Source organism: Curcuma longa, chromosome 13, assembly GCF_044706935.1.
Source record: "Curcuma longa cultivar G26 ecotype Majalengka, Jawa Barat chromosome 13, ITB_CL_G26_1.1, whole genome shotgun sequence".
NCBI classification, from domain to species: Eukaryota; Viridiplantae; Streptophyta; class Magnoliopsida; order Zingiberales; family Zingiberaceae; genus Curcuma; species Curcuma longa.
The window spans coordinates 8,565,174-8,578,100 of NC_133873.1; positions in this window are offsets into that span (position 1 = coordinate 8,565,174).

Below are 12,927 nucleotides of genomic sequence, written 5' to 3' on the forward strand. Positions count from 1 at the left end.
AATTCTAATGGAAGATATTTTGGCAGATCGGAAATGATGATGGGCTTTATCTTATGAAGATGAAATAAACTAAATTGGTTTGGTTTTAATTGGAGGTGTTTTGTTATTAAACCAAATGGTTTGATTTTGAACCAACTTAGTTTAGTTTTGAACCAAACTTAAGTTAATCGGCATATATAGCGATACTAAGTCTTAATCCATCTTGAACACATAAATTTAAAATATGACATACACAACGAATATGAAAAAATAAACCACCAATAATAGGTTGGCAAACAAATTTTAATTCATCTATAGAAGCGGTATTAGAACTAGCATTATCTAATGATATTGAAAATATTTTATGATAAGTACCTTAAAATTAAACATTAATTGTGCAATGTTATGAGTAGTATGTGATTCATCAAAAACTCTATAAACTATTAACCTGACAAGTTACACCCACCATGTCCTCACAACATTGTCCTAGGAACAGAGGTAAAAGAAAGATGTGAAATAAATTTAGCTAATGACTCTCTTAATTTATTATCAGAATATAAAAATAAATCAGAATCAGCGCTAGAAAATATAATAAGTATGTTTGAGAAAAGTCGAGTCCTTGCGGGTCTTGTTTCTACATGTCTACTCCTGGAATGCATTGAAGGTTCGATGGAAGAGTGACTTTCTCAAAATGTTTAGTAAAAATAGAAGATTTTAGAGGAGGATTAACCTGAACCCTCAGTACTTCCTTCGGAAGGTGTTGGGCCTCGATCTCATCATCGGTGGATTGAATGTTGAGAATGGGGGTTCGAGGACTTGGGGATGGAGTCGGAACTCGGAAACACGTAGAGATTAAAGAACGCGAACTTGCGTAGTTGAGAATGAGAGTTAGAGAGTAGAGAAAGTGTGTGAAAATGATGAAATGGATAGCTATTTATAGGGAGATCACATAGCATCGTTGTGGCGAGTGAGGTATCCCGATCTACGTTAAGAGAGGGGAGTAGCTTTCGCTTGGGAAGATCTTGGCGTAGTCTGCGAGCCTCCTGTATGAGTTGTCATGGCCATTGGCCATTGGGCGAACTCACCTTTGTAGAAGGCCTTTGAAATCGAGGCCTCTTCCTCCTTATTCTTAGAGGCCTCTTCGGTGCCTCCGAAAAGTCAAGCACAACCACCGATAGAGGAAGAATTGGTAATCCTTTGGTAGATACAACTGTGTCCCCCTCAACGGATCGACAAGAGCAACATTGCACTCTTCATCTTGTTGGATGGCAAACTGGGCACTGTTATATTTAAGAGGTGTCCTAAGGTAATTACCTTATGGTTATACTATTTATTGGATAAATAAAAATTCACTATTTGAGTGCACATTCTCTATATATTTGATTGGATCTTAAACTCATTTACTGAATGTCCGCAATAATATTCATAGCATGAGAGAATTTGTAATTGGATCACAACTAGTGAGCATCTCTACATATGCAATATGAATGTATTAAAATTATCCCTAGTGAAGAATTGATGAGCACGAACATTATTAATTCTATTGAGACTAATACATTTTAAACTCTTTGGTTTGTCAAGCAGTTGTTCTCACTGGTTGGAGACCTTAGATGTTGAGAGTTAAACGTGGATGTTTGTTAAAGGTAACTAGTTCATTGAAGTGACCTGCCTTGAAACTTCATATGATTCGATACATATGTCAATGAAGAACTCAGTGCAGCTTAAGTGCAAGTTTCCTTTGACTTGCGGTATTCAAGTCACCTTGGTCATAGAGGCTTATACTTTGACATCTTAAACAAACATCTCCGAGAAAATGTAGACCCGGGATGATTGGGTATAAGTCGAAGTGCTCGAAGGTGTTTGAATAACACACAGAAGATTCATCGCTTCTTAAAAATGATATGTATATCTTGCGGCCTCTTGTTAGCATTATTACTGAAAGTCTTTGGTCAAAGCATCACATGTCAAAAGTATGACACTCTTGGACACATGTACAAATAACTTGAATCCATAGAATAAGAAAGCAGCTTGGCCTAGGTGTGACGTAATCAGCCTAGTGGGGACCGACATATAGACCATGTCTTGAATTAAGCAGGTATAAGACGGTGAAAGGATGAGACACGTTCTAATATAGTTGTTGAAGGGTTTAGAAGATTATTCTAAAATTAATCGTTGATTTTTCAATCAATTGGGGATCATGATGTACTATTAGGTGTCATTTATGATCATTCTGTAATTAATGGTTAATTACGGACGGTTAACATAACCGAAAACTTATTGGGTCGCACACACTACAAGTTCTGAAGGATTTAAAACAAGTTTGAGAATTAGACAAAGAAATAAAAGTTGGATCAAACAAAGATAAAATGATGGGTTTTGTCTTATGAAGATGAAATAAACAAAATTAGTTTGATTTGAATCGGATATGTTTTGGTTATTGAATCAAACACTTCGATTTTGAATCAAATTGAACCAACTTGATTTGGTTCATGATGGAAGATATTTTGACAAAATGAAAGCAATGATGGGTTTTGTCTTGTGAAGACGAAACGAACAAAACTTATTTGAGTCAAATCGGAGGTCGTTTAGTTATTGAACCAAGCAATTTAGTTTTGAACCAAAATAAATCTTGGTTTACTATAGTGCCAGTTCAATCTAGTTCGCTATAGTGACTTGAGGTTGAACTCGACCCAATTCAACCCTTTTCTTTTCCTCCGATTTAGCCTCACCATGCACCTTCTTCTCCAATTCACTGCAGATGCCGCACGCACGCGAGAAGGGATCTCACGATCCTACTTTGTCAGCGATGGCATCTTTGAGCCCCGCGTCCGTCGGCAAAAGAATCAGGTCGTGCACGGGTATAAGAGCAAACCCTAAATCGCGACGTTGTGAGGAGCTTCGGTCGAGTCCTTCCTTCACACGAGTGTCGCTGGTCACGTGGGAGAGAAGCAGACGCTGGAACCCTAGCTTCCTATCTTCTTCTCTGCTCACCGCTATTGTCAATTTTTTTCTCCACCCGTAGTCGATTGTCGGCGAAGAAGAAAAACCCTAGAAGCTGCTTCTTTCCCCTGTTCTCCTTCTTCATCCGCGAGAAGCAGCCGGACCCTGCAAGCGCCGCCTCTGCTTGGCCATGTGGGATTTTGGTCGCTGGCTTGGCTATAGTAGATTGTGTCTTCTTCGTGCACACCGCCTTGTCCAATCGCGAGAACAAAGCAGTCACCAGCCGATCTTCTCCTCCGCGCGAATTAACGCCACCAGCCCGAGCCTCTCCTCTAAACGCCACCAGCTAAAGCCTCTCCTGAGTGCTCTGTTTTTCCTGAGTAGAGGTGGACAACCACATGAGCATGGGAGAGGAGAAGAGAAACTAAACCCTAGACTCCCTTGCTCGCGTCGTTCGTCGTAAAGCTTTCCTGAGGTGTCGAGGTCACTGCCAGAGCGCTCTCCGTGGACAAAAATTATTTTTGGCCACTAGAGAGGTCGTTTGCTGATGTTGGAATCGTTGTCGGATTTTAGGGTTTGGGTGTGATATGAACATTTGAGGAGCCATTACTTGAAGACAATCCAGAGATTATCAGAACATTCCCTACCTTACAAAGAACCCAAAAGAATTCAGTGATCAACAACATGACATTCTACAACAATTATAATTACAACAACAACACTCTCGAGGTACCAGATTTTGCTTATCAATCTTCTTACATCCAATACCGTGAACCTGAAGTAGATTTAGAGCTTAGATCAGAGAGTTGGTAGTCCTAGAATTTTCATGGCTTAACAGCTCAACCAATGTAATTTTGTGAAATATGTGCTAGTGCAACACATTCACTGATATTTGCCCCTCACTACAACCATATGAAGGATTTTCTTTCCCAGATCAAGTGATAACATCAAATATGTATCAGAGCAACCCTCAATATCAGAACCACCTTATGTCATCTACCTATAATTTTGGATAGAGGGATTACTCAGATCTGAGATATGGAAATAATTTTGAGCAGCAACCCAACTTTGCACAACAACGACCATTTCAGTATGAGCCTCAACATTCCTATCCTATTCTTGGACCAAGTCACTCAGACACTTCTACACAAGAACTGAAGGACATGTTGCAGCAACTTATCTTGCAACAACAAGAAATCAATCAGCAATTTCAGCAGATGAGTCAGATGGCTACTACTCTCAATCAACTTTAGTCTCAGGGGTCAAATCAACCACCATTACCAACATCTCAATCAATTCTGAATCCGGATGAGAGCGCTATTACATTCTGATGTGGTAAACCTATTCCAGACCCCATACTTCAGACACTTTCTGTTGGGTTTTTCGGGCCGTAAAAACCACTTTTTGCGTTGCGAAAACCCCGAAACCCATGCCACCGGATCCGTGCGAAATACATAAAAATTCACATACATATTTTCTACCCTAGATCTACTCTAGATCTACATGAAAAAAGACTTACCTTCAGTGCGTGCCCTTCGCGCATCCCGCTCGTCCAAACGGTGCCGGATCTCGAGAGCGTCAAATGCCGCTCCTCTACAAGTATCCACATGGACAATCGGTGGAACCAAAACCAAAGGTGTGCTAGCACCCAAACAAGGTTTCGGCAATGGCTAGAGAGGAGAGGGAGAAGGAGACTCAAACCCCTAGAAAGCATGATCCTATAGATCTAGGTGGACATCTCACAAAGCACACTAGGTAACTTGCTTGTATTTGTGAAACATAGAACGGTGTGAGATGTATAGGATTCTAGTCTAAGTACAAAGATGCTTAAGTCAGTGCATCGAACCTTACTTAGACTTTAAACAAATATTGATCAAGTTAAGTGTCCCAATATTGGGATGATACACTTACACTTGGCTAACTGGGTCAAGCTCCTACTTTCTAGTAGTTAGCTAAAACCCAAGTTGGACACGCGCCCCAAGGATAAATTTTTTTTGTCTAAGTATTTTTTATTAAGCTTGGACTCAAACCCTTAAGAATTTTTTTGATTATGTCAAAGGGGGAGAGTTAATTTAAGTTTTCAAGTTGATTTGAAATTCAAATATGTTTATTTAAAAACTTGAATTGTTTTTAAAAGTAATATGAAATTCAGGGGGAGAGAAAATTGAGAATGTGAAATTCAGGGGGAGAAAATTGAAAATTTTAAATGTTTAAATTTTAAAAGCACTAATTCAGGGGGAGACTGAATTTAGGGGAACCATACACTTCATGCATGTTTATTTTATGCATGGTTCTTACTTTTTGGTTAAACTTATTGTTTAAGTTATTCAAAATATTTTAACTTAACTTGAAACCTTAAGTTGCCATAATCAAAAAGGGGGAGATTGTTGGTGCAGGGAGCACCAGCAGATCGAACCTTAGTTTTGATAATGACACTAGGTTCAAGTTAAGTGTGTGTTGGACTAATGATATTAATCTAAGTGTGCAGGGAGCACAGGTTTGACCTAAGTCCTAGTGGAAGCTAGGCATTGGAAAGTCCTGATCTGGAGGATCAGGCAGAAGCCTTGGCAGAGTCGAAGCACCAGGTGAAGTCTGGGCTGGTCTGGAGGACCGAGCCGCAGCAGAAGTCTGGGTTGGTCTGGAGGACCAAGCCGCAGCAGAAGACTGGACTGATCTGGAGGATCGAGTCGCAGCAGAAGACTGGGCTGGTCAGGGAGGACCGAGCCGCAGCACAAACCCTGGGGGCTGAGGACAGAGCCGAGCAAAAGTCCAACGAGTCAGGAGGACTCGGTTGGCAACAGGTAAATTCTCCTGAGAGGAGTGGGTGAGGACGCGTTCCCAAGGGGAACAGTAGGCGTCGGTCTAACCTAGGGTCTCACTGGAGACCTGAAGTTAAGACCCAGAGGAAGTTCTAGGAACTAACTCTAAAACATTTATTTTGCATGTTATTTCACTAACATTTGTGCAGGATTGGAAAAATTGAAAAATGCAGACTCCGGGCAAAACTGGCTAAGTTTTGCTATTGGAGTCGACTCGAGTGAAGACTCGAGTCGACTCGAGCTTAGTCAGCCAGCATTCGAAAGTCAGCGCGATCAGTTCTCCGCCAGATGGGACTTGAGTCGACTCAAGGTGACTCAGGAGTCGACTCAGAGTCAAAATCTATCCGGAAGACTCCACATCAGGGATTGGAGTCGACTTGAAAGGCGACTCGAGTCGACTCAGATAGCGGATAATGAGCGGGAAAGCAAAAGCTATCGGGAAGAGGCCACGTAGGACTCGAGTCGACTCGAGATCCCATTGGAGTCGACTCGAGTGCAGTATAAAAGAACATCTCGAGCAGCAGCCAGATAACACTATTTTCAACGATTCCTTTCGTGCTACTCTTGTGACGTCGGCGCCCTATTCGATCCCGTGCATCCCAAGAGCCGTCGCTACGCCGAGTTCGCCAGATTTTGAAGATCCAACACGATCCGGCTTCAATTTTGGTAACGAAAGTTAAATTGTAATTTTATTTAATTGTTGCCAAATTCGATTTGATTTTTGTAATCGCTAACTTGCTGTCCGTAAGGAGCAAATTGATTTAGTGGATTGCCCGCAGTAAACGGTCAAGGACCGTGGGCCTTGGAGTAGCAGCCTTGGGCTGTGAACCAAGTAAAAGAAAAGTGTGCACTTTTCTTTTTCCTTTTTCTTTTAACTTAATCGTTCGCTTCCGTGTTTTTGCTTCCGCGTATTTAAATCAAAAATCAAAAAAAATGTAAACACGCTATTCACCCCCCCCCCCCCCCCTCTAGCGTGTTTTCTCGATCCTACAGGTTATCCAAACCTTCCTTAAATCCAGGAAACTCATATCAGCACCTCGTGGTATGAGCCCGGTTGTAGGAATTGATGACCCGCTCCCTTGAATCCATGCCTTAGTATCCTGCTAGTCCTCACCCCTAGCAGGTCGTAGTACTTTGGAGAAGTAAGGATGGGCTTCTTTCACTCCTACCAACGTCCTTCTTGGTCGACCTTATGTTCAATCAGTTTCATTCATTCAACCACCAGTTCAAATGATGTTTTCTCTAACTCATAGTTGACTTGCTCTTTCTGCCTCTTCTCCTTAACCAGTTTCTGCTCTAGGTCTTGTAGGATCGTTAGAACACGCTAGAGGGGGGGGGGGGGGGTGAATAGCGTGTTGCACGCTTTTCAATTTTCGTAAAACTTCGAGCGCATACGGAAGCGAATACAGAGTACGATGCGGAAACGTAAAAAGATAAAGTAAAGAAGTGACAATTTTGTTTTTACTTGGTTCACAGCGCAACGCTGCTACTCCAAGGCCCACGGTCCTTGACCGTTTACTCTGGACAATCCACTAAGTCACTTGCCCCTTTTCGACAGCAAGTATATCAAAAAATCAATACAAAATTGATTACAAATTCTGAAGCAATTAAAATTCAGAATTAACTTTGTTACCGAACTTTCGCTTGCTCGGTCGCTCCCGGAGGTAGATCTCGGCGTCTCAGTGTGAAGTTGAGTAGCTTGGAGCAGGTGCAGCACCGACGTCGAAGATTGAGGGCTCGGGAGTCGCGAGAATGAAGTTCGGAGGCTTTGAAAGTGTTGTGTTCGGCTGCTGGTCACGACTGCCTTATATAGTCGTCTTGAGTCGACTCAGATGCCCATCTGGGTCGACTCCAGCTGATGTGGCAGATAAGTCTTTATCTCTTTCGCCCGTTATCCTTCCTGTGTCGACTCCGATTGACTTCTGGGTCGACTCCAGTTCCGGTGGCATCAGCGGCGATAACTTTTGACCCTAAGTCAACTCAAAACCTTACCTGAGTCGACTCCAGGCTGAGTTGGCGGAAAGTCGACGCGCTGACTTCTGGATTCCAGCTGACTCGGCTGGAGTCGACTACAGAACCCATCTGAGTCGACTCCAGACCCGAAAATTCAATTTTTCGTCCGGAGTTCGCATTCGTCTGACTTTTCCTTCCTGTAAAAAATATTAGCTCAAATAATATGCAAAGGATTAAGTTGGTTCACTGAACCAACTATGAGTCTTAACTTCGGATCTCCAGTGAGATCCTGGGTTAGACCGACGCCTAATGTTCCGCTCGGGAACGCGTCCTCACCCACTCCCCTTGGGAGAATTTACCTGATTGCCAACAGAGTTCTCTTGACTCGTTGGACTTGTGCTCGGCTCTGTCTTTGCCCCCAGGATTTGTGCTGCAACTGATCCTCCTAATCAGCCCAGTCTTCTGCTGCAACTTGGTCCTCCTGACCAAGCCCAGACTTCTGCTGCAACTTGGTCCCCCTGACCAAGCCCAGACTTCTGCTGCGGCGTGGTCCTCCTAACCAGCCCAGACTTTACCTGGTGCACTTTGACTCTGCCAAGACTTCATGCTTAGCATCACTAGGACTTAACCTGTGTCTCCTGTAAGCTCAGTTCAACTTGGTTAGCCAAACCACATACTTAACTTGATCCTAGTTCCATAATCAAAACTTTGGTTTGATTTGCTAGTGCTTCCTACACTAACAGGTCTTGTGTCTTGGCAACCGCTTCACGCAGATCACGATGAAGCTCTCCTTGTTGCGCGTGGAAGGATATTGATTCAGCCTTGGCCTGCGCAGCTTCCGTTTTGAAGGTCTCGCCCTCTCCTCTTGCATTATGGACCTCTTCTTCCTATATTTGAAAGGCAACCCTGACCTTCTCTAAAGTCTGCTCCATTTGGCGAAGCTTCTCGATTTGGAGCTTGGTCTCTCTATGCATTTTCTCTATCTCAACTCGGGTCGCCTCAGCATCAGCTTGAGCTGCCTCAACATCGGTCCGAGCTTTCTCCGCTATAGCAAAGCCTGCTCAAAGTCTCCGATTGATTGTGCCAATTGATTTTTCAACTCAGCCACTTGAGCCTCTAGTTGACTGTGCTCTACTCTATGCTCCTTCAAGGTCTGTATAAATCATTAAATTAGTGCGTTAGTTATATCAACCAGCAAAACACGAAAACTTCTTACCTTTGCAATAGAACCAGTGAGGCACTCAGTAGACGCTCTAAGCCCAAGATGGGCAAAACTTCAATTTCATACCAATGAACCTCTTCCAGAACATGCCTGGAGTGTTCCTCTCTCTCCTTTGAGGAGGCTCGGGGAACCCTAGGAGGAAGGGTATTGGGTGGTTTGGATCCTGTCTCGGACGCAGTCAGAGCAGGGGCTTGGTCTTATCTTAGAGTCGAGGCTAGCAAGTTATTCTTATCATGGCGATTTTTGGTGCGACCTTCCAAAGATAGACTTCTTAAAGGCAAGGCCGCCATGGGAATTCCTTCTGACGGGCTCGTCGATGTGTCGGGGAGCACGTCGGTCTGTCTCGCTCGGTGGGTGTGTCGCACCTGTCTCTATAAGAGGAGGCTGCTTTTGTACCCAACTTCTTTTCATTTGCCGAGACTCTTGATTAGCCTCTGGTCCCACCTCCATTACTTCTACATCGATAGTCGAGGTCTGGATCTAGGTTTCCCGCATCGAGTTTCGAGCTTGCAACATAGCCATAAATAACTTTCCAACTTATGATATATTATCGAGATGGAGTACCACTGAGATTTTAGGATATCCAATATGTATGGAGAGATTAAAGTCAATCAGATTGAAACATGAGAAGAAGTTAAGTTATTTTGATTGTCATAGATAATTTTTACCACCAAATTATAAATTCAGAAGGAATAAAGAAGAATTCACTAAGAATAGAATTGAAAGAACATCTCTGCCATTGAGATTAACAGGTGAACAAATTTAGTATAGAGTATTTAATTTTTCATCTGTTATTGAAGAGCTAATGATACAACATATGAATATGAAAGTATGCTTAAATGGACTAAGCAGAGTATATTTTAGAATTTTTCATATTAGAAGAGTGATTTGATTCATCATAATCTCAATGTAATGCATATTGAGAAGAATATTTTTGATAATCTAATAAATACAATTATGGATATCACTAGAAAAATGAAAGACAATCTAAATGCAAGAAAAGATATGTGACTCCTTTGTAAATGACACACTCTTGATATCAATGAAAGTACTAAGGCTGCGTTTGGTTTGAGGGACAGGACATAAATACAGAGACAGATTAGATTTTTTTGTCTCTGTCCCCGTTTGATTTTAAGAGACAGGTACAAAAAATAAAGTTTTGTCTCCGTCTCTGTCGCCATGCAACCCAAATTCGTGTCCATCCTGAAACTGGAGACACCACAACTGCACGGAGATAGAAGAATTAAATTTCCATTTTACCCACAAAACCCTCGGTCTGCATCTTCACGCGCCGCCGTTCGCACCCTCCACCTGACTCGTCAAAGGATGGCGCCGCCGTCTGTATCTTCACGCGCCACCTGCTGATCGCCCTATCTGATCGACCTGATCGACCACCTGGTCGATCAGCAGGTAGGAAGGAGCTGATCGACCAGCTGGTCGATCAGCTGGCTTCACTTTCATCTATTTAAAAATATTTTTTTTCTAGCTAAGCTATTTGTTTGTTGCGCTGAGCGATTCAATTCATCAAGTAAAGGGGCTTGAAAGCTTTCTGGAGAAAGCTTTTTTTTTTTTATAGAGAGAGAGGTGAGTAAGGGGCTTGCTTGCAGGCTAGCTCGTGCAATCAACGAAGCATTCCTTCGCCTTAGTAAGCCTTACTAAGGTTCTTCGGGCACTACGGTAGGACACGGATCGTTCATGATGAGAATGGACTTCTCCGTAATGTAATAGAAGAATCACAGTCCGACGACCAGACGAAAGAGATATGAATGAAATTCGTCTGGGTCGGAGGCGCAAAGTTGATCAGCAGGGTGATCAGCAGGTAGGAAGGAGGTAGGAAGGGTAACTTAGTCTTTTAAGTTAGAGATTCTGTTTTTGTATTTTGTATTACCAAACATGAGACAGATACAATTTATATTCTGTCCACTGTCTTTATTGTCTTCTGTATTTTTGTATTTCTGTCACTGTCTCTCGTGTCCCTCAAACCAAACGCAGCCTAAGGGATCAAAGCCAAGAGTAGTTTATACATTTAATAAGGATCAAAGATGAATTGTTTGTGAATGGTTTGAAACATTGAAATTTTCTAATGGTTATGTCTCTAATCTTGGGAGATGTGTCGATATGAAGAAATACAAATTCATTAGTTTAAAAATTTATGACAGTCATATATGTTGGGATCGTCCCGGTGCAATGCGCGTGTCTACACGTTTCGTAAACGTGCGCAGCGGAAATATAACAAATAATTAAACTAATTATTATCATACACACGCATGCATAGCAGGAAATAATAGCATACAAGGCATGGCAGGAAATTAAAATTTTTTTGAATAATAATTATTCTACGTGCACAAATAAAATTTACAGAATAAGAAATTATTCTAAACGTGTACCTCACGATGACGATGTTGAGCCATATTGAATCAATCGAGCGATCCTCGTCTGAGTCCCGCCTCTACTGGTGATCCACGCCAAGCTCCCGTCTGGACGGCTTCGGAAGCCACGAGTCGCGTCATCGTCTTCGATACTAGCCGATGATCAATGACGATCAAATCGAGAGAAGTCTTGTTCCGGAAACCACGCAACAACGTGTGTCGCGATCGTTTCGGGGCTTTCTAACTATCACCGAGAATCGTATTCTCGATGTAGTTTCGGTGGTCAACTATTGACGGCCGATGTAGGACAAATAGTCGAAACATTTCGACGTCGATGGAAAATTCTCCGAAAACTTCATAAGTTCCCAGAAGGTTGACGAACGATCGTCAAACGATCGTGATCTTGATTGTCCGCAACTGGACAAAATAGAACGACGAGTGACAACGACGCCTGTCGTACTCGGGAGAAAAATAAAAGGGCGCGCAACGGCGCGATCGGAAAGCTAAGGGTTGCGACACTCGCACCCTTGGCCGACGATACTAGTCTCTCCGACGAACGACGGACAACACCCTCGTTTCGTTTCGACATGCAACAATCACAGAAAAGATAAACATCATCAACACTCATCACAACATCAAAAGAGTGAAAGAAACAACCCCAAATTGATTCTCCTCTTCTCCACCGGCAGTTGTTGATGAACCAACAGAAAGGTGGCTCCGTAACTTGGCAAGCACCAACAACGCCCTTCTTCTCCGGCAGCTTTTGACGAGCCAATAGAAAGTGGCTCCATAACTTGGAAAGCACCAGCAGCCATGCTCATCACGGCAACGAGAAGATCTCTAACAGCAAGCATAGGATGAAAAGAAACCAACAGTGGCCATGCTCATCACAGCAATAGGGAGCAGAGGATAGGAAGAAAACAACAATGGTCGTGCGAGTTCACAATCTCCTTCTTCTCAGCCGCGGAAGAAGGGCAGCAGCCAGCATCTTGGGTTTTTAGCTTCCACCCACCGCCGGGCTCAAAGGTTGCAAATCGGCAGAGCATCACGATCAGCGGCCCTACGGTTTCTAGGAGAAGCCGGCCGTAGGGGAGAAGCCAACCGTAGAGGAGAAGCCAACTGTAGGAGAGAACCCGCAGCCCCTTGCCCGCAACCCGTGCCCACAGCGCCGTGAGGAAGACGATGAATAGGAACGGCGCAAAGGGCAAAACGCTAACCAGGGTTTTTGAGGAGCTACAGTTGTATATGGGTTAGGGCGAACCGGACCAAACGGCTGGGCTGGACCAAAACCAAAGAAAACCCTAAACATGGTTCAAACCTGTAGCGAACCAAATCAGACCGGGCTCAAAACTAACTCACTTGGTTCACCAACCAAACGAATTCTGATTTGACCCAAATCACTTTGGTTTGTTTCGTCTTCGCAAGACGAATCTCCTCATACCCTGTCTCTGAGTGAGAATCTGAAAAGCATAAGTCTGATAACATCAAAACTGACCCCTTGGATTCTCATAGTACTACAGTTGTCTGAGAATATCTCCAAATGTAAGTTTGGGTCTTCATTAGGTCCGCCTCCAAACTGATTTTGTTGTATCATTGAAATGAATCCCGATTTAATTTCAAAGTTAGTTGCTTCAATGTTTGGTAC